Raw genomic sequence first — 21,280 nt, 5'->3', positions numbered from 1 at the left:
CCTGACGGTGACAGAGAGGGACTTGGAGGTAGGCCCGGGGGTCTGCTTGCTACATGCATTTCCGCATACTGCAAAGACTAAGGTCACCAGTAGGTTTATTGATCTAGGGCTGGTCCTGGCCAAGCGGGAGATTACTTCTCATTGGAAGGCGCGGCAAGGCCCTAACTTATTACGGTGGGCTAGGGAAATGGAGAAGTGGGCGAGAAGTGAGGGGACTTATAGATTTTGTCTGCTCGACGCAGTGAAAATGAAAGATCGCACGAATGGGCCCGGGCATGGATGGCACTCCTGGACTTGTTCAAACGCTCGGCTGTGGGGGATGGGGGAGATCCGGTGGGGGATGATGGGACCCCGGTTCCTTGCGCGCCCTGTAACAGGCTTCCCCCTCTGCTCTTGAGGTACTCTCTGTTGGGATTGCTGGGAGGCGGACCCGACGTGTGGTGGATGAGGCTTTGATGTACATGTAATTCTGATAAGATACTGGCGACATGCTTGGGTGGGTGGGTAGGGTGGGGGGGTTCGTTAGGGGGGTTGCTGGGGGATGGGGCGGGGGGTATTTTGGCTGTATTGCACACTCACTGTGGATTACTCTTGTCTTGTGGATGCACTACCTTGTAGCACGGATACTATTGGGGTGAATGCTGTACAGTCGTAGTTAATGTGGTGGGGTGATCACTGCAATACGTCCTGATTTGGCTGGAGGGCGGAATATTGGGGATGGGGATTGACTGCATTTTGTTCTGTGACCTAATAAAGTCTGTTTAAAAAAAAAAAATTATCTTGGGTGATGGCCATTGATCCTAAACATACCTTGTGAGGCATTGTGTTTGCATCCTTCAGGGGGGGGGGGGTGACAGTGAGCCAATCGCCTGGGTCCAGATGGCCTCATTATTTGTTGGAGGAGTTTTACTCTGTGGTCTGCTCTCTGCACTACTCAGGACAATTGGATGGCTAGCAGCAGTTGCCTGCCCATAAGTGCTGATTCAAGGGCCATCCTGGAGCCAGTAGGAAATCTTTGTATGTGAGTGTGCTTCCTGCACAATGCTTCGCATTTCAGATTTTGTGGTTCATTTAATGCATTTTCAGCATTTATAGTTTTCTTTCTTGGTTTACCTACTTCTATCTCATTTCAGAGTTGCACATTTCGGTCATTATGTTCAACCGACTTTGGATATTTCTCCTCCTTACATGTACATTTTTGCATTCCTGTAGTTCTGGTGTCTAGGAGACTGATCTTTCTGCGGTTTGTCTTTTGTAATTTAAAAAAATATTTATACCGCTGTTGCTTATGAAATTGCTTGGCAGACTGCCCTTTCTTCTGTGGTTCTACAGAATGGCCAGATCTCATGGATAAAACACTATGGATAGAGCAGTCATTAGACCCTTTATCCGCTCTATGATTGTGATCTACAAATGATCTCTTCACCAGGCTTAAGGCCTTCCCTTGTCCCCCCCCCCCCCCATTGCAGAGAGGCACTAGAAATATTCGGTTCCGATTTAGCTGCCGTCACAGTAGTTATTCCTCTGCCTGTTGTCTTTTTGCAGATATCTAAAATTGGGCTGTTGATTTTTGGCAAGCACTGTCCTGCAGAGTTTCCAAAATCTTGGGAGGGTAATTTGCACACTGGCACTCTTTCTATGGCAGATCAGGGGATGCCTGCTCTATATTACCCGTTGCTAGGGACTGCTCACTGGTCAAAGCACTGAAAGTAGTTAGTGATTTTGTTTCATTGTAGCACAGTGGGTGCAGGTGCCTGCTCCAATGCCTTCGCTAAGAAAACTGTTTTGCCTCTAGGTGAATAAGAATCAACTGGTGCAAGAACAAAAGAGAGCAACTGAGTAGAACCAGTGGACAGTACAGTAAAAGCAAGCCTGTTCATGTCATTTATTGGAGCCTGCAGTGTTTTCCCAATGTCAAAAACTGAATAAGATCTTTTAATCATAGGATCAGAGGTTTCCTTTGTTGCAAATATAACATCCATATTTAATAATTTCATCTGAGACATCTGCCAAGATCTTTGAGACACAAATTTCAGTCGTTTCTCCATCCACATTACCCTCTAGAGCACACTCAAGGATGCCCCCGTTAGATTTAAATGATTTAAGTGAGTGTGGTCTTAAGGTTTGCACTTGCCTGTTTTGCCTCTTGCTCATGGTTACTCTGGACAGGTTCCCAAATCATGGCTGCAACAAGCTTCAACAAACTGTTTTAGTGTTTGAGATCTGATATTTGGCATTCAACGGTGTAGTCTGGTGATTGCGTCAGGCTGCCTTCACTGGCTGAGAACTTTCAGTTCTTCGGCCTTCTCACCAGGAGCACGAGCACCCCCAAACACCCTTAGACACTATACTAAAGTAATAGTAATAATAATAGCAGCTCTCCAGCAACACTGTTTTTTTCTAGTCTTGCACTTATAATACGCTTTGGAGCTGGCCAGTTACGTATGTACTATGCAGGTACTGAAGCAGGTACTGAAGCTCGCATAAAGGCGGGTATATATTCCTGAGATGCCGGGGAAGCTGCATCTAGAGTCACAAATGACACAAATGACACCAACACTAGTAGTGTCATAAATATCAGTCTTGCCAGTTCTGCTACTTTATCTTCTATACTGCCCATGTTTATGCAGATATGTGACCCGCTTCTCTGCTAGTACTTTGCTGGTACTCCATAGGTGCTGCTAGGTTATTACTGCAATACTGCTGTATGTGTCTGGGCACGACCATTATCATTGTGTAACTTTCTAGGTGCCTCATCCTATAGACAGGCTCCCCTGAGTTACTCCCATTCATCAGTTGTTCTCTTTTTGAACCTCATTGCAGCGGAACAACAGCCCTTTCCTCACCTGGCCCTCACGAATATATCTTGGTGCTAAGTAGGAGAGAGAGGAGAGAGAGAGAAAGAGAGAGAGACAGAGAGAGAGAGAGAGAGAAGATAGTAGAGAGAAGAGAGGAGAGAGAGAGAGGAAGAGAGATGGACTGGGTCGAAGGAACGCTTCAGAGACGGTTTGTAAGCGGGTCAAGAGACTGAATGACTCTTGTGTTTTGAGACCTGTTGGTGAACTTTCTGAGGGGCTGCTAACATCCCTTTGTTTACGTCGGTCTCTTACTTAAACTTGCAACACATTTCCACTGCTTCCCAAAGACTAGTGAATCCAGCCGTGTGCGGCCTCATGTCTGGGAGGCGGGAGTGGTTCATTACCATCCATGGGTATAGGACAATTGGGGTAAACTGGAGGGAGGCTGGGGCCACGGAGTCTGCCGAGTGGGTTATCCAAAGACCTGCTGGATACCAGTAGCAACACATTAGGGTGCTGAGCGCGCGTGTGCGTGCAAGAGCGTTCTGTACACCCTTATACCTAGAGCTGATAAGCTCATGGACAGAATAAAGGCTGCAAGGTACCAGAGTACGTTCAGTTTGATCTCATGATACTGCCAGACTACCCTCAGTCCAGAAGCACAAGAGTGGTCAGCATTTGCCACCGCAGAGGGCCACTTTCAGTTAAAGTGATGCCCTTTGGCCTGACGGTTCACTGACAAAATATTGTCCATGAAAATATTTCCAAACCAAAATATCGTGACCAAAATATAGATGTAAAAAAAATAGTTCTCCAATATGTATAACGGTAAGTACAAAAATAGAGAAGATAAAATATTGGTCATTGATGTAGTTGTATTAAATATGGTTTTTACATTAACTATACTAAATAGTAATATATATATATTTTTTTTAAATGAATAGATTTACTAAATCTTTCAAATATAACAAATATTTTTTTTTTTTAAGTTAGACCCATATTCATATATTATATATGTAGTTTAAAAAAAACTACTAATCTCAATTTTATAATTTCACAATTTTTTCAAAAACGTAATATGCAATATAACAAATAAGAACATACATATAATAAATAAACACCAACAAAATATTTTAAAAAACAAAAATCATTCTAATTAAAAAAGAAAAGTAAAGTTATTTGCAATTTTATAAAAATATTTTACACATTAAAAACATGAATTATAAATATATTTTAAACAAGCAAAAACATAATATAAATTGTAACAATATTAAATAAATTATATAACTTTACATGTAATACATATACTATTCCCACTACAAAAGAAGGCAAAGTGTTCTACTGAAGATGTATAAAATTTACTATTCCCATTTTACACAACGCAACAGTAGGAAATCTGTTACCTCACAAAAAAATGTTGTATTGTGTAGGGGTCAAATTTACTATTCCCACTTCAGTCAGTGCATCATTAGAAACAAACCAATTCTCTTCAATACAATAAATTATTTGCAAACAAACATGGTAAATAAAGATATAAATATGTAAAAAAAATATATAAATATATGTTATATTAAAAATTAAATACAATAAATAAATAAATATACGTTAAACATATCATAAATAACTACAAATATGTATTACACTTTTTTTATTAACAAGAAAATGTTTCTTAAACACTTATTTTATTTACTTCCCACCCTATACCTCTACAAAACTTGCAACTCGCACCTAAAACTCAACTAAAAAAAACTAATTCGCACTATCAATATACATATTTATCAATAAACTATCATTATTGCTTAATTATAATTAATTTAGTTATGCCCCCATAACACACTCCTAGAATTTAACATAACAAAAAAAATTACACATCATAATTAGCCATTTGTTAATATCAATTAAAAAGATATTTATAACAGAAAATTATTTTACTTACCACCCTATACCCGTACAAAAAACATACCTAAAATGTCAGTAAAAAACTGTCATTGCACAACTTACATAATTATCAATTAAATAATTCATTTTTGAAGGGTACTGCCTGCTCTTAAAATAACGTTTTCACTACCAATCACAAATGGAAAGGGGTCCCCTGGGGACTCCTTCCAGTTTGCAACTGGCTCACCACCTACTTAAATTAGGTGGCAACGGCGATTGTTTTGCGACCACATTTCATTCGCAAAACATCGTACATCCCCCTTCAACTCGCTATTAGGAAGGGATGCCTTACCATGTCCTTTACTAATAGCGACTCACAAACCCTATTTTGCGAGTCGGGACTAGGTTACTGATCGCAAAATAGGGTTTGTACATAGAAAAATGGATTTAAACGGTCGCCAACTGCCAAAAGGGCCGTTTGCGACCAGTAAAATGTGTCATACATCTGTCCCGGAGTCCCTTGATTATTTAATGGAGAGGTGACATTGCAAAAAACAATGCCGCCAGGATCTTGTTACTATATTGTGAATAATGCAGCCTGTTCCTTATTAAACTGCAACCAGGTTACAGACTGTGCGACTTACTCTTATTATTATTATTATAAAATTGATTCTTGGTAAAGCGCATGGCTACCCTTAGGCATCCCAGCGCTGGATGCGGTCAATCACATTTCCTATTTCCATTACTGCATTTTTAGAAAGAGCCACGTCTTGAGTTGTTTCCTGAACGAGAGGTGATTGGTTGTAGATCTAAGTTGTAAGGGGAGCGAGTTCCACAGGATAGAAGCATTGTAAGAGAAACTGCGTCCCCCAGATCGTGACCTTCGAATCTTTGGTACTTTGGCTAGATCTAAGATTTCATAGAGGGCGGTGAAAGGAGAAGAGGGTGGAGTGAATTTTTGGGCCTGTTTTCCAGAGGGTCTTGTGTGTTATACAGAGTGCCTTAAAGGTTATTCGTTCCGGGTAAAGTGCCTTGCAGTATTCCAGTCGGGGAGTATAAGTGCTTGGACCATGGTTCTGCGTGCGGCATCTGGGAGGAGAGGTAGTATTTTCCTCAGTTGTCTTTATCCTATCCTTGGGTGCGGGTGTGGGGCCCAGACAGGTTGGCCATTCTAGATCTAAGGGGGCGCTTACTGTGTTGCCGAGGATCATTAGTTCGGTTTTGTCCCCGTTGAGTTTTAGATATGACTTATCCATCCAGATGGCAACCTTTGTCAGACAGGCTTCAAGGTTGATTTTGCTACCATCTGGGTGGTTGAGGGCTACCACCAATTGGGTGTCATCCGCGTATGTAACTATCTTGGCTCCGTAAGGGAGGACCAGATCAGCTAGGGGTCTCAGATACACATTGAATAATGTAGGGCTCAAAGAGGAGCCCTGTGGAACCCCACAGGTGAGGGGGGTCTTCCTTGAGTTGTGGTGGCCTTCAAAGACTTGGAACGTTCTGTCCGTTAGAAAGGACTTGATCCAGTTAAGGGCATTGCCTGATACTCCTACCTCCTTGAGTCTGTCTATTAGGGTGTCATGGCTTACCGAATCAAATGCGGCACTCAGGTCGAGTAGGATGAGTGCCACATTACCCCCTGAGTCGAGGATTTTTCTGGATTCCTCAGTCACTGTTATAAGTGCTGTCTCTGTACCATGGTTAGGACGAAACCCTGTCTGGGATGAGTGTAGAATCTTATGGGTTTCCAAGTATTTGGTAAGTGAGGTGTTCACATGTTTTTCTAGGATTTTGCTGACCAGGGGGGAGTAGTAAAACCGGGCGGTAGTTGTTCCAGGATTCTTGATTTAGATTGGGCTTTTTTAGGAGCGCTTTGACCATGGCATGTTTCCAGCTCAGGGGTACTATCGCGGTGTTTAGGGATGCGTTAAGGAGTTCCCGGAGTGGGGGGGGGGGGGGGGGGGGGGAGTATCGTCTCCTTCACCTTATGTAGCATGTGCACTGGGGCTGGGTCGCAAGGGGAGCCTGATTTGACTTTCGTGAAAAGCGAGGATAAGGTGGTCATGTCCAGATTAGGGAAGTTGCTCAGTAGGTTTGCCCCCTCTGTCCGAATTTCCTCTGTGGTACTGGGATTGTCCGTCTGCTGCGGTGTAGGGAAGGCATTGTATATATTGAGAATTTTAGTGCTAAAAAACTGTGCTAGTTCCCTACAACGTTGGGGGGCTGATTCTGATGGCCTCTCTGGCAGTGGGCAGTTAGAAAGTTTTTTTGCAATTCTGGCAATTTCCCTCGGAGCGTTGGCTGCCTGGTTGATTTTTTCTTCGTAGTATTGAGCTTGTGCTCGCTTAACTGCCATTTGGTATCCTTTTATGGACTCCTTGTATTTGTATTTGTTTTCTGATGTGTAATCCCTCCTCCATGCCCTTTCCATTCTTTTGCAATTCGGTTTAATCTCTCTTCGTTTCGGAGTATACCATGGGAGTCTTTTTTCGTTGGGTTTCTTTGAACTCCATTTAAATGGAATGGTAGTATCAAGAGAAGTTATTATCCACGTATTGAATTTATCGTCTCCTTTTATGGGGTCAGGGCCCATTATGGGGCTAGTGGCCTTGAGGGAGTTGGCTCAGGCTTCTGGATCTAACTTTGCCCAAGCTCGATCCCAGTTTTTAGGGGGCTGGATATTGGGAGGGGACCCTGGTAGCTTCTAGATGATAGGTATTAGGTAATGGTCCAACCAGGGTACTGGGGAGGGGTTGTTTATTGAAATCCTGTCTGAATTAGAGAAAACTGGGTCTAGTATGTGGTGCTTGTTGTGTGTCGAGCTTATGACACTGTCTGGGTTGTAATGCCTGCATGTTGAGTACGAGGTTGTGTGCTTCGCCACTCCTGGGGTCCTCCAAATGTAGATTTAGATCACCGAGGACGGTGAAGTTGGCGGCTTTGTTTGCTCTCATTGCTACCGTGTCTGTGAGGGATTCTATAAACCTTCTGCATGGGCCGGGGGGTCTGTATATTAGGATCCCCGATAGGGATCATGTGGGATTGAATGCGAGTGTGAAGCTCAAGTTCTTGCAGTCTAGTAAAATATCTGGTTCGATGTGTCCCTTTACGTGGGTTTTGAGGATAATGGCAATCCCCCCCCCTTTCCAGGATACCCTGTCTTTCCTCAGTATATAGTATCCTGGGGGGAGTGCTTGTACCACATCTGGGTCAGCATCTTTGTGCAGCCAGGTTTCAGTCAGAAACAGTGCTTCCGGCTGTTCTTCGGTAAGTAGCATGTTGACTTCGGTGTGGTGTTTTGGCAAGGACCTGCAGTTTAGCAGAAGAAGTTTTAATTCTGAATGGGTCTCTCTATTGGCCGGGCGCTGTGTTGAATATTGAAGTTTGTATGTACAGGATTTGCAATTTCTACTATCCTCGCTAAGATTCATCATGTGTTTGCATTTCTCCTCGGGCGGTTTAAAGAGAGATTTTAGGTCGTGCTCGGAGTATATGAGAGGCTTTGCTTTTGGTCCAGGGGTTCTGGTCCCTGACAGTCGCGGACAGGCACAGACGGGCTTGCCTTAGGAGCGCCTGTGCTGGCATGCGATTCTTATGGGTATTGGCTCCGCCCCATGACCTCTGCCCCGTGCCCCGCCTCCTAACGCCGTTTCTCTCCACAACAATCGGAACACTCCGTGGTGGAACGGGGAATAAGGCGCTTTAGCAGGAGAGCAGGTGTGCAGATGGTTACAGTGAGTGGAGTTGTTATTTAGTGACATCTTGGGACACCTAATAACATCGGAGTGCTGCAAACTTGTGTAGTTGACTATACGGATACCTGGTAATGGCGTGTAGCACTGCTGGCTACTATAGTTCACTTCTGGGACACCCACTAATAGCCAGTAATACTGCAAGCTTTTGCTGTTCACTCTTGGGACACCAACAACTGTATGTAGTACTGCAGTACTATGCAGCTCATTCTCAGGACACCTAGTAAAGGTCTGTGGTACTGTAGCTTTGTGCTGTTCACTCTACTAATACCAAGAACTGGAAAAGCCAATATGTCTGTCTTTAATATGCTACTAACGTATACAAACAATAGTTGCTCCTGCTTTTGTTTGCTTGTTGTAGCATTTCGAAACTAGAGCTCACGGCTCAGTTAATACTTCATTTTGCACATCTGCTCTCCCTAGACCTGTAATGTGCATAATCGTCATATCCCCACAACTGCAGGATTTTTCCTCTTCTGTTCATTGACTTGAATGGGCCTGGCTAACAATGTGGAGAATCGATCTCACAATCTAAAAAAGCTGGTTGATGGTGTTCAAAGTATAGTTGACTATGTTCACAGATGCAGACATCATAGAAGCGGTTTTATGTAAACTATTAGTAAGCACTCTAGAATTGAGTAAACTTAATGCTAAAGCAAAATGGAAATGGAGTGTTATGGGCACATGCCTGAGCAATTAAAGAAACTCACTCAGGCGACGTAGATGATAACAGGTGCTCTCATGAGCTGTGCAGCCTGGAACCATCTCATACAATAGTCTTCTATCTGGATCTTTCACTCTAAAAGTACAGTTCCACTGAAAAACACTTCCTCGGAGCAATGAAGTCAATGAATTATTCGAATCAAATGGATTTAAAAATGTGACCGTCAAGTATTCGGTCAAAAACAAATTACAAATAAAACTGAAAAAATAACATTTTAACTAGTTTAAAGAAAAATCAAATACTGGGGAAGTAATGCATTGCAGCTTTTGTAGCATTGGTAAATTACATCATACTCAGGGAAGCACTAATTAACAGCTATAGCGGTAAGCAGAAAGATAAAAAGAAAATGAGAAGGCATACAAGTTAAGGGAAAGAAACGGGAGAGACCCTTTCTATGATAAAAGGGAAGTGGGGTATAGATTTGCAGATCACTGGAGCGACTGCAATGTAACATTCTGTTCCCAATTTCATCACTCTGTTTGCCCAAGTACGTTTTCCAGTGGAAAGACTTGTGTGATGAGTTGTCAACAGCAGCAACCCAAGATGAATGTGGAGAGAAATGTAAAAGCTGCCAGGCGAGGTAGCTGTGGCTAAGTGTGGAATGAATGAAGAGTCTCTGCCCTGCTTGGCTTCCGGATATCCTATGTGTTGCCTGGGAGTATGATAACCTGTTTCTGCTGGACTTGCCAGAGGCCAGTTACCTGAGCCACCCAACCACCACTCGTATTAACTCACTCGGACTGCCTCTCTGTATACACCACCTGCAACAACCCGCAAATCCTGTGACAGCACCCAGCCACTGCAGAGTCCCTTTTTGTGACAAGCTCATCCCAAAGCCCCCCTCCTGCCCTAGAGTCCTTGAACTGCTTAATAAATGTGAGCCTCCCCAGCTGTTTCCCCTTTGTAAGTGAGCCTACAGACAAAAAGCAACTCATACGCAGCCGCAACCACCATTGTCATCAACATCTGTTGACTGGTACATGCTGCTTCTCTGACCCCACAATGTGCAGAAAGACTGGTTAAGACCAAAAGCGGTGAAGGCTCACATTTCTTAGAGAACCAGAGGCTCTGCTTGGACAGCTTTTCATACAAACCTGCTTAAGCAAGTCCCAGGTAATGTGGGTACACAATATAATCAAGAAAGCAGATTCATAGTAACCACAGCTTTTCCTTGGGGAAATTATTTACTGTGAGCTATACGACCATAATTACTAATCAATTGGAAATACCCCAAAAATAAAGTCCTATTTCTTTTACTATTAATAAACAAATGAACATTCCTGAACAGTTAAGTTATTCAAGAATAGAATCACAGGGTAAAATGGGCAACCACAAAGCAGTTGAACCCCACAGTAAAAACACCAAGACACATGAGAGGGGAGAAAGCATGGGGAGCTAGCAAGAACAAAAGAGGGGCAAAGGAATGAAAGAATGCTAAATTTGAACAATAAAAACTAACAAAATTAATTTAAAAAAAATTTTTAATTACGTTTTTTTTCCAACTAAGTGAGTCTAATACAATACAATTCGGACAGTTTGATTAGAAAAAAAAATACACGTTGCCTTGTCTAATGGATTACTAAATAAATCTAGGCTCTTTTAAAATGTCGACTACAAGTATACTTTATTTTGCTCAATATTCACAAGCAGAAATTACACATTCCAGCATGATCTATAGGTCACATGTTTTAAACAAGGATGGATAGAACGAGATGTGCCTCAACCATATTGCGAAAGAAAATGCATTATGTTCTGAAATTAGCAAACAGTTTAATGCAATATCTTATTTATACGTCTTTACTGATACGTACCTTATACTAAAGGTGGAAAAAAATTACTTGTAGCAACTATTCACTATCTGTTTGTTTGAAATACCTAAAATAAAACACACAATAATTAAGCCATGTAGCACACTGAATTAGTCACGGAGTTAAATTGTGCATATTTGCTGTGCCCTGTATGTTGGGTAACACCATCTGAAATTGCTCTCAGATACAACATACCCACAGGTCTGCTGTCAACCAACTAATTCTGGATTCATAGCACGTAACCTAGTAATGCACCTGACATCACACTCCTCAAACAGAATCACTTTGCATCCATCCAAAGAGGGACCAAGAAGGGACCTGAAACCTCTTTCAACCATCAGCTATCAGCCCAGCGAAGGCACAGGGTTGAAAGGGCATGCTTATAAAAACCTTAAAATAGGCAACTCCTCAGTAATACAATTGTTAACATTAATTTAGGTGTTCGTGTGTGGGCAAACTTTAGTCTCAAATGCATGATAAAGAAGTACCAACAATAGGGCTGGAGGGTGCCAAGACGATCAAATCTGCATTTAGAACAATGTTATGAGAGACTAAATAGCTAAATTGAAACCTTTGCATCTCTATTCGACTAGAAACGCCTGGAAAATACACAGATGTGTCTAGACCATGATCACTAGATATATAAAAAGGAGCTATTGGCTTTGGCAATGTGTTTTAGCCCTGTTTTAAGCCAGTGTGGATGCTGTTCAGTGGAGTGGGGAAGATTGGGGTAGAGTGGAATAAGGTAGACTGGGGTAGCGTGGAGTGGGGTAGATTGGTTTGGAATGGGGAAGATTAGGGTAGACTGGAGTGGGGTACATTTCAGTGGGGTAGATTGGAGTAGATTAGAGTGGAATGAGGTGTGGTAAATTGGAATGCGGTAGAGTGGAGTGGGGTCGATTTGGGGGGATTGCGGTAGACCGGAGTAGATTTGGGGGGATTGCGGTAGATAGGAGTGGGGTAGGGTGGAGTGAATGTATATTTGGGTAGACTGGAATGGGGTGGATTGGGAAGAGTGGGTTGAATTGGAGCAGATTGGAGTAGAGTACTTTTAGTGGGGTAGACTGGGTGGATTAGAGTAGGGTAGATTAGAATGGAGAGGGGTTGTTTGAAGTGGGGTAGATTGGAGTAGTGAAGGGTAGGTTGAAGTGAAGTGGGGTAGAGTAGACTGAGTGGACTAAAGTGAAGTAGATTGTAGTGGAGTAGATTGGGCTAGACTGAAGTTGGATAGAGTGGAGTAGGGTGGGGCGGAGTGGGCTAGAATGGAGTAGTGTAGAGTGGGGTAGATCGGTGGCTTGGAGTAGGGTAGAGTGGAATGGGGTAGATGGGGTGGATTACAGTAGAGGATAGTGAGGAGAGTGGAGTGGGCGAGAGGGCAATAGAGTAGAGTTGGGTCATTTGGAGTGGAATAGAGTGGGCTACAGTGTAGACTGGAGGGGAGTAGAGTGGGGGTAGATTAGGGTGGAGTAGAGTACAATGGAGTGGATTAGATTGGATGGATAGAAATGGTAGAGTGGGGCAGACTGGAGTGGGTAGATTGGACTGGGGTGGGGTAGAATGGAATGGTGTCTGGCGGGCGTAGAGTGGAGGCGTGTGAAATGGAGTGATGAGCAGCGTTGTAGGGTGTCACAGTGGAGTGGCACGGCATGTAGCAGAGTGGCGTGGAATAGAGTGTTGTAGAGTGAAGTGCTGTAAAGTGGAGTGGCATAGTTTGGAGTATGCATAGTGTGATAGCGCACTGCCATTATAGACAACACATTTCCAATTGAGATTGATCATTACATTTGATCAGACTTCCAGTTTTACTGCGCACAAATAATAATAATGCGTGGAAATGTCATCACTAAGTGTATTGATTTGTTTTAATTGTATTAAAATATATTTGTTTCCATCACACTTAAGAATTACAATAAAAAATGTTCTTCATTTCCACTGTTCTCATTCTGAGGTTTTCTGAAATATCAGCATAGTTCATGTTTGTTGTGCTAGGAAAGATGACATCCTTCAGGCTGTCCTCTCGAATTGGTACTCAGCAGGATGGATTGTCACATAAATTCTCTCATTTTGAAGTCAACGAAAGAAAAGTAAACACCAACTTCCCTCGGAATACAAAGCTTGACATTTGACCTCTGTCTTGAATGCACAGAAAATGAGGAACTGGCCCTTTTTGTGGGGTTATCTCCAAACTTTTTGCCTTCTTCCGCCTCTGTTTTGACTTCGTGTTTGATGGTTTTAGGACAATAGACTGCATTCTGGGGAATGAGTTGCACTCAGTGTCAGGGGAACTGGGAGGGGCGGCCATCACAAGCACCCTAACATTTCAGTTTTCTGGGAGTATGACTACACAGCGGAAGGTGTAGATCCCCAGGGGGCGAGGGGGTAGCGGGGGACAGGGTGAGGGAGAGCCCATCCCAGTCTTCTGCTCAGCCTAAGGGCACAGACCCTAGGTTGAGTTACCAGTTTTAGGATACCACTCCTAAACTGGTGTGAGGTCAAGTGGTAAAGGGTGTAAGGCAACTGGGGCTACCACCCCCCTTTGAGAAACCACAGAAGTAGAGAGCCCAGAAGGGCCTGGTGCCTGGCTCTTGACACCAACAGCTGTCAGTGGCCACTGTTGGTCCTCCTTGTGGTCAGAATTTTACCTGGGTAGGGGGCAGAAGATCAGACCCAAGTAGTGGAATGGGCCACATCACACTGTTGGCCATGGTAGTACTTTCTGCCTACTGCGGTGCATCTGTGTGCAAAGTAATGTTAGGGGCAGAAGTTCAGACCCAAGTAGTGGAATGGGCCACATCATACTGTTGGCCATGGTAGTACTTTCTGCCTAGTGCGGTGCATCGGAGCAAAGTAGAGTTAGGGGCCGCACAGATGGAGTCCTTACATGAGGAGAAGGGCCTTCCATGGGTAAGTTTAGTGGGCCACAAGAGCAGAGACAGAGGGACCCAACTGGGTTCACAGAGGCGTAGAACTGGCAATAGCCCCTACAGTAGTGGACCATGTTCTACGCCCTGAGCAGGGAATCCGATCCAAGATATTGATTAGTCTTCCCTGGCTTTAGGCAGGAAGCGGGTTGTATTGGAAAGGGCCCTTTTTGTTGGGTTATCCTCACACGTTTTGTCTTCTTCCTCCTCTGTTAAGACTTCATGTTTGCTGGTTTTAAGATTCAGCATTTTTATTTAATCTTTAAAAATTCATATCTTGACTTGCGTATGTTGGATTTTTGTCGTTTTGGTCTTCTTTTACTCAGAAAATATTGACTATTTTTCTAAACTGCTGTGGATTACTTTTGTGGTGTTTTCACTGTGTTACTGTGTATGTGTGTTTGCACAAATACTTTACAGATTGCCTCTTTAGATTTTGCCTGACTGCTCTGTGCCAAGTTACCAGAGGGTGAGCACAGGTAAATGTTTATTGTGTACTACACTCACCCGGACTAGGATTGTGGTCCCTACTTGGATAAGATACATACATCTGCCAACCAGAAACGCAAGTTCTAACAATAAGAACAAGATACAGCCTGAAACAACAAGCAAACAACAGAGCTAGCTAGGAAAGATGCACTCTGTAGAAACAAAATAGGTCCCAAAAGTGAGAGCAGTGTAAGGATACAAGTACTTAGGCTATGCTCTAGGGGAGGGTCACATGCAAGAGGAGGTAAGTACCAACTGCAGAACTGACCAGCAGGAAGCAAGCAACTGAGTGGCTTTGAAGCTCACCAGGTGTTAGATAAGGGAGGACTTCAAGCCCACTAATAGTAAACAAAATGTCTTGGAGACAGCGCATGTGCTTTCTACGCCAGACCTAACAACGGAGTAATGCCTGGTCAGAGTTAACTTCTTGGATTTCCAATGATGTCACCAACTTAAGTACCAAAAGTCAATTCATGAAACAATTTAAAATACAGACTTCAGTAAAATATGAATTTCTATGTCTGAATCATGGCAAACTCCACAAATACTGTCATCCTAAAATGCATTGATTAGAGCACCAAAGCACTCCAAGATATTAAGCTGGACTAGGGAAAATTGTAGCTATCGCATAAACTATTTTGGATTTATTGGAATACCCTTATAAGGTCATACGTCAATTTTGCTCTTAGTTGCCAATAATACTTAAGAATACTAAAATCAAAGGAAACGATGTAAAGGACACAGAAAAGCATCACATAGTTAAGCACTTTATTCCCATCTATACAGAAAGATACATAAGCACTGTTCTTCAGTTTGCTCTGCTTAAGAAGGTCAACATACATAACGTTCAAGAAACAATTTGCTATGTGTCCAAAATGCTTTAAATAAAAGTATGTGATTGGGGATATACAAGACGCCCAATGCTGGCATCAATTAAAATATTTATTGATTACCTCTGGGGTTGAGGGGGAAGGCAGGGGCATTAATGTGGCAGTAGAAGCAAACAAGAATCCCCTTCTCCACTAAACTGTTGCAACCAGGTTGTCGTGCAATATATACCTGGAACACCTTTATACTACATTTGCCTGTGGAATATGCCCTTTAGAATAACCTTCACATCTACTAACAAATATCCAAGGGGATTTAACTAGATTCAAGGGGATTTAACTAGATTCAAGGGGATTTAACTAGATTCATCGCACTGTTTTTTCTGCTTGGAAATCAGATCTCCAACTTGGCTTATAGTTAATCACTAAACATACAAATTTGTAATTAGTAGCTCTTTGCAGTTTAATCTGCTTGAATACCAATTCCAATTCTTAGGGCGTCTTGCCCAAACGCATAAACCAGATCTTAAATAATTTTCTCTTGTGCCTCTGCAGCAAAGAGGACTTGCTGAAGGCCAAAAGGTGAATCATCAAGAAGCAGGCCATCACCTGTTCAAGAAATAAGTTATATTGATGGTATCATCTTCCAGAAAGGCTCCTCAATATTGACAACAATTAAGCAAGAGAATGCTTGAGGGGATGCACTGATGCATTGTGTGTGTTATGGAAAGAAAATCCAACTGCTGTATGTCTTTTTCTTGGCTTTTTTCAACTTTATTGGTTTATGGCTCTGATAATGCCTCAAACCTATGTAACCCCTTTTAAACATCTTGTTTTTCCACTCTCAGTGTAACCTTTGCTAGTGCAAGTCTTCCATGACGTTTAGTACCGACAAACGTTTGATGATGAAAACAGCTTGATTTGGTTTGCAGTGGAAACTGTATGTGTCTCCTAAAGAAAGTTTATTCTTCTAGAAGCCTATGATAATTGTTAGAATGTTTGATAGCTCTGATTTGACTACCAGCTCCTGTGGGCTAGAACTGTCAGATAGTAAAAATATCAATTTTAAGTCTAAGTAACCAATTACAATTTGGTGACAGCTACTGAGATCAAGCTCAAATCAGACAATGTTTAAGTCTAGAGGATCAAATCAGCAGTTGGATTTAGACACTATTTATTTTCAAGCTGATAAAATATGGGAAGTTTTTTGTCGAAACCAACTTAAGTGAATAATGTGCTTTTGCCAAGTTATGAAGGGGGGGAGCACAGAAAAATCCATGGCATCTTCCTAATCATGACGTACAAGAAGCCACCCGACTCATTGAATTTCAAAATTTCAAGGATGATCAGTCATACCGTGGGAAGCATAAATGTGATGACAATTTCTGGTGCTGAATTAAACATCAGGTAGGAATACCTTTAAAGGGAAGGATACTGGCATATGGGTTAGTGGGTGGAGTTGAAAGAGAGAATAGTAGTGGTTGTAAGAAATTCTCCATGATGGATTTATCTAGTTCAATTGATTCTGATAAATTAAGGTATCGCCATGACTGCCCCTAGTGATAGCGGAATAGATACGGATGGTATTTGAAACAATTAAACTTGTTACAGATCATCATCACTAGTGAAGGACTTTCTATTTTTTTAATGTTTTTTATTTATAAAGATTTGTATAGCGCAAACATGACCTTAGAGGGTATCAGAGCTTTTCACATAATAGGCTAGGTAGGATACAGTTGTAAGAAAAGACATTTGCTACATATATGGGAATAGCATGGTAAAGCCTAAGTTTATGGTTGCATATCAATGATCAATGTAGTGGTCATTCAGGGCGTCAGAATAGTGAGCAGGTAAGTAAACAATAGAACCTAATGTATCTTATGGAAGAAACGTGTTCATTAGTATGGTTTACACTTCCATTTTGAATGAAGTGGTAGAAGAGATGTGACGTACATCCAGTTGCAGAGAGTTCTATAGCTTCTGGGTGATGCCCGAGAAGGCTCTGCAACTCATTCTTTTTGAGGAAAATCTGTGGTTTCAGTAACAGTAAATTTGCACTTTGTGAAGGTCTGCATCCCCCTGATAACTCTAGCTTTGGTACCAGATATACAGGGGTCTTGAAATGTAGGGCTTTATGAGTCATGCAGGCAATCTTAGCTGTATTCTTGTTTGTACAGCAGCCAGTTTAGAGTTTTTAGGGCTGGGGAAATGTGATCATTTCATTTTTGTAACGGTTATCATTCTGGCTTCGGCTTTAATTCAATTCGATCAATAAATGTAAAATCAATTACACAGCCATAGTAAAAACAATATTTCAATCCCAAGGACCAAGAGAATAAATAATGTGGGCAAATTTAATTCTTCCATATGACAAATCTACATTTCATATCTTTATATAAAAAGAACAAGTTACACCCAATAAGGCCATAAATTATGTGCAAATTGTCCTGTGAAAATTAGATTTCTATACTAGCGGATTTAAACTACCAAATTTACTATACTCAAATCACAAGCTTTTTGTTTCTTTTTTTGTTAAAAACTACAATTTTGTAAAATTTGCATTCATGATTACATCAGTTGGCTCAAAACAGACTTCCAGAGCTTGTCTACAAGATTGTACTCCTCGATTATTAATATAGTTTTTAAAATATCGCCTTCTTTTCTTCCTTCATTTTTGGGCATATACAAACTAAGTGGATCATATTTTCTTCCCATTGGTTGAATAGTCTGCAAGGGGTCGACTTAGATGATCGCAACCATGGCATTGCATGCATTGATCCTGGAAGAGATCCAAATCTCGCTTTAATAAATGTATTTTTTATTTTTGCCAAACAAAGTATTTCTAAATAAGGCTGCGATTTGTGAATCTTGTACTCATTCAGAACCATCCATGCATGTGCTCTTTTAGTAAACAGCTCTTTATCTTTCAGCAGTGACAATCGTTTAGTTATTCCGTTGATTGTCTTTTTGAAGGATGTTGATGTTATAGCCATTTCCCAAACCTCATGTGTCAATAACTCCTTCAATGCAATTTGTAAATATTTCCATATTTCCAAATTTGTGAACTTTGATTCAACTGTATTTATTGCCAGAGTAAGCTACACATTGGATCAGAGGTATTGGTTCTTATTCGTTCCCCTACCTTTATATATTGGACCATCCTTGCAATTTGCTGGTTGGATATACCAAATTCTAATCCAATTTGTGCAGGTGATGCATCAGTGGGAAGCCGAAACAAAACTTAAAAAACTTTAGTAATAGCATTATGTAAGAGGACAGAGTCCTTGCCGCAAAGTGCTTCGTTACCGTGGGTGAGGACGGGCAGCAATTTTGCGTTTATTACCTTTAACAGTGGGAGATAACTTCCCGTCCCCCCCCCCCCCGGTAACTCTGCAATGTATGAAATGCCATAAGTAGGGAGTTACTTCTCTTTATCAGCTCTGTTTTATGTTGACAAAATGAGCCCTTATCATCAAACAAAACAGCGAGGTATTTATAGATTTTCACTTGTTCCAATTGTCGATTTTGCTAATACCATTTATATTTACTTTGTTTTAGTGCCTTGTTATTAACCTCCATTACTTTCGTTTTAGCTTCATTTATTACCATCCTGTTCTCCATTGAGTATTTTGATATTTTATTTATAAGACGTTGTAGTCCTATTTTTGTTTGACTTAGCAAAATAACTTCATTGGCGTATAATAGATTTGAAATATGTCTATCTGCTAGTTTGGGTGGATGAGTGCTCTCGTTATCTAAAACTTCGGTTAAATCAGATACAAATAGATTAAAAAGGTATGGTGCAAGAACGCACCCTTGTTTTCAACCCTGGGATGTTTCAATTTTTCTTGATGGTTACTGTAGTTATGTCTCCTGGAAGCGTCACATAATTTTCATTTCTAACACAGTTTAGTTTTAACTCAATTATCTGTTGACTATGGTCTCTCCCATTTTTTTCTGCCATCTGGTAAGATGAAATCTTCTGAAATAAATTAAGGGATACCACTGAATAATCAATCCGGGATTTATTACCCAGTGAATGGTAAGTCCATGCAGGGGAAGAATCTTGTGGAAACCACCCATTTAAAACCCTTAGGCCTAAAGATTCTAGAGCTTTTAATAATTTCTTACCAATTCCCCCTTTTGGCCCCTTAGATTCTTGAATAGGTGGATGGTTAGGGATCGCCCATAAATAATCCTGTTGTTGTAAGACTTCATCTCTAGCATATGACCACAGCAAATTCATGTTAAAGTCACCCGTGATGATAACTTCAGGTTGCATATCTTGATTCAATTGCTGTGCTAATATAGTTATACATTTGCCAGCCATTGTTTGTCTAGAACTAGGATCAGGGTGAATTTATGCGTTTATTAGTAAAAGTGATTTTATCTTATTTTTATCTTGATTACATAATTTGACTATTAAACAGTTATAAGTATTTACAGCTACTAGCTCACTTTCAACATTTAGTTCTATTGAGATAAAGTTTGCCAAAGCCCCACAGGATCTGCCCTATTTACTTACTCGTAGCACTTTCATTTCATTTTTGGAACAGTTATCAGTCTGGCTGCGGCTTTAAGGGAGGCCCTTAGCGGGCCAAATTATATTTAGGAAGACCGCAAAGAGTGGAGCTTCCGTAGTCTTTCCTCAGCAATACAAGAGCTTCGACCACCAGCTTAAAGTCATCCTGTGTTAGGAAGGGTTAGAGTTTCCTTAGTATACTCATCTGGTATTTAACTTCCTTAGTGGCATTGCTGATATGATTCTGCATGCTCAAGTGTTTGTCTAGTGTGATTCCAAGGGACTTAGCGGACTCAATGAGAGGAGAACATTTGAAGGCTGTTAGATGCTTCATCCAGAGGTTGATCTTGGGAGTGTGATTAGGAAGAGTGCTGAGGAGGTATTCGGTTTTGGAAGTTTTAAGCACGAGATAGTTCATCAGTGAACCAGTTTTGAGTGTTCAGCAAGGGACAGTTGAGGTGCAATGAAATCTGCTGGGGAGGAGATTTTGAGATACAATTGAGTGTCATATGCATACATGTGATAAAGAAGGTTTGCAGAGTTCAATGCATTTGCAGGTGGTGCAGGAATAAGTTGAAACGTATGGGTGAAAGGGTGGACCGCTGTGGAACCCCCATATTGGCTGCAGTGGGCTGAGAGAGCGATTGATTCACCCTGACTCTTTGGGTTCTGTTGTGGAGGAATGAAGTAAACCATTGTAGTACAGACCCTGAAAGGCCGATCCTTTGTTCTAGAATTGACAGTAAGCTGTTGTGTTTAACAGTGACGAAGGCAGAGGATAAGTCAAGTAGTATGCAGATTTGAGTTTGCACACACTGTACTAGAAGTTTCGGCACAGTGGGGATGTTGGAAATCGGGCGGAAGTTAATATCAGAGCAGTCTGCATTTGTTTTTTTAGAATGGGGGTTACCTCCGCCACTTTCAGGAAGTCTGAAATAGTGCCTTGTAATGGTGAGGGGTTAACAATCTTTGACCATAAGGGGAGAATGGCAGCTTTTATTTCTTTGAAGATTGGAGGTGGTAGTGGGTCGCTGAATTAGTTGGACGGGTTGATCGCTAAAACAATGTTGTAGATGTCTCTTTCGCAAGGTGGAGTGAAGGTGTGCCAGGAAGCCTTGTTTCTAGGGATATCTCCAGGGGAACCGAACCGATCAGGGCCCAGGGAGGCGAGTGGAGTAGCAATCCCTGTATTTGGAAGAAGAGCCCTCTTTGATTCTAGGTTGATATCGATGCTTTTTGTTTTCTCCACGGAGAACGCGGGCACCATGGTATGGCCGGCTAGGTGCATTGAGCAATTGTTGATTAAAGATTCCAAAAAGATTTTGGGGACGGTTTTTGGCTTGGTTGAGTTCTAAAGAAGTCGGCTTTTGCATCTTTGATTTTTCTGTTGATTTCCTGAGTGATCTAAGGTGTTTTAAGTGTTCGTGGAGGGTATGGATCTCCAATTTCTTTCTGCTGACCTTAGACAGCAAAGTTCCAAGGTTAGGTTGTCATTGAACCAAGGTTTGGAGATTTTGGTGAAAGCATTTTTTTGTTGTAGAGGGGCGATAGAATCCAG

The 21,280-nt window shown here is 41.7% G+C and overlaps 1 protein-coding gene across 3 annotated transcripts in view; it reads right to left on the bottom strand.

Moving 5' to 3' along the window:
- LOC146784525 (factor in the germline alpha-like) overlaps positions 1 to 21,280 on the bottom strand; it is a 270,799-nt gene that overhangs the window by 6,906 nt on the left and 242,613 nt on the right. Inside the window, exon 6 of one of the 3 annotated variants that reach the window (XR_014970444.1) lies at positions 10,967 to 11,030. The exons of the other annotated variants lie outside the window; for them this stretch is intronic. The gene's annotated coding sequence lies outside the window, so the exon portion shown is untranslated. The remainder of the gene's footprint in view (positions 1 to 10,966; positions 11,031 to 21,280) is intronic. 3 annotated transcript variants of the gene reach the window in all.

This window comes from Triturus cristatus, chromosome 11 (genome assembly GCF_964204655.1).
Source record: "Triturus cristatus chromosome 11, aTriCri1.1, whole genome shotgun sequence".
Taxonomy (NCBI): Eukaryota; Metazoa; Chordata; class Amphibia; order Caudata; family Salamandridae; genus Triturus; species Triturus cristatus.
This window is presented reverse-complemented; position numbering and strand designations above follow the sequence as displayed.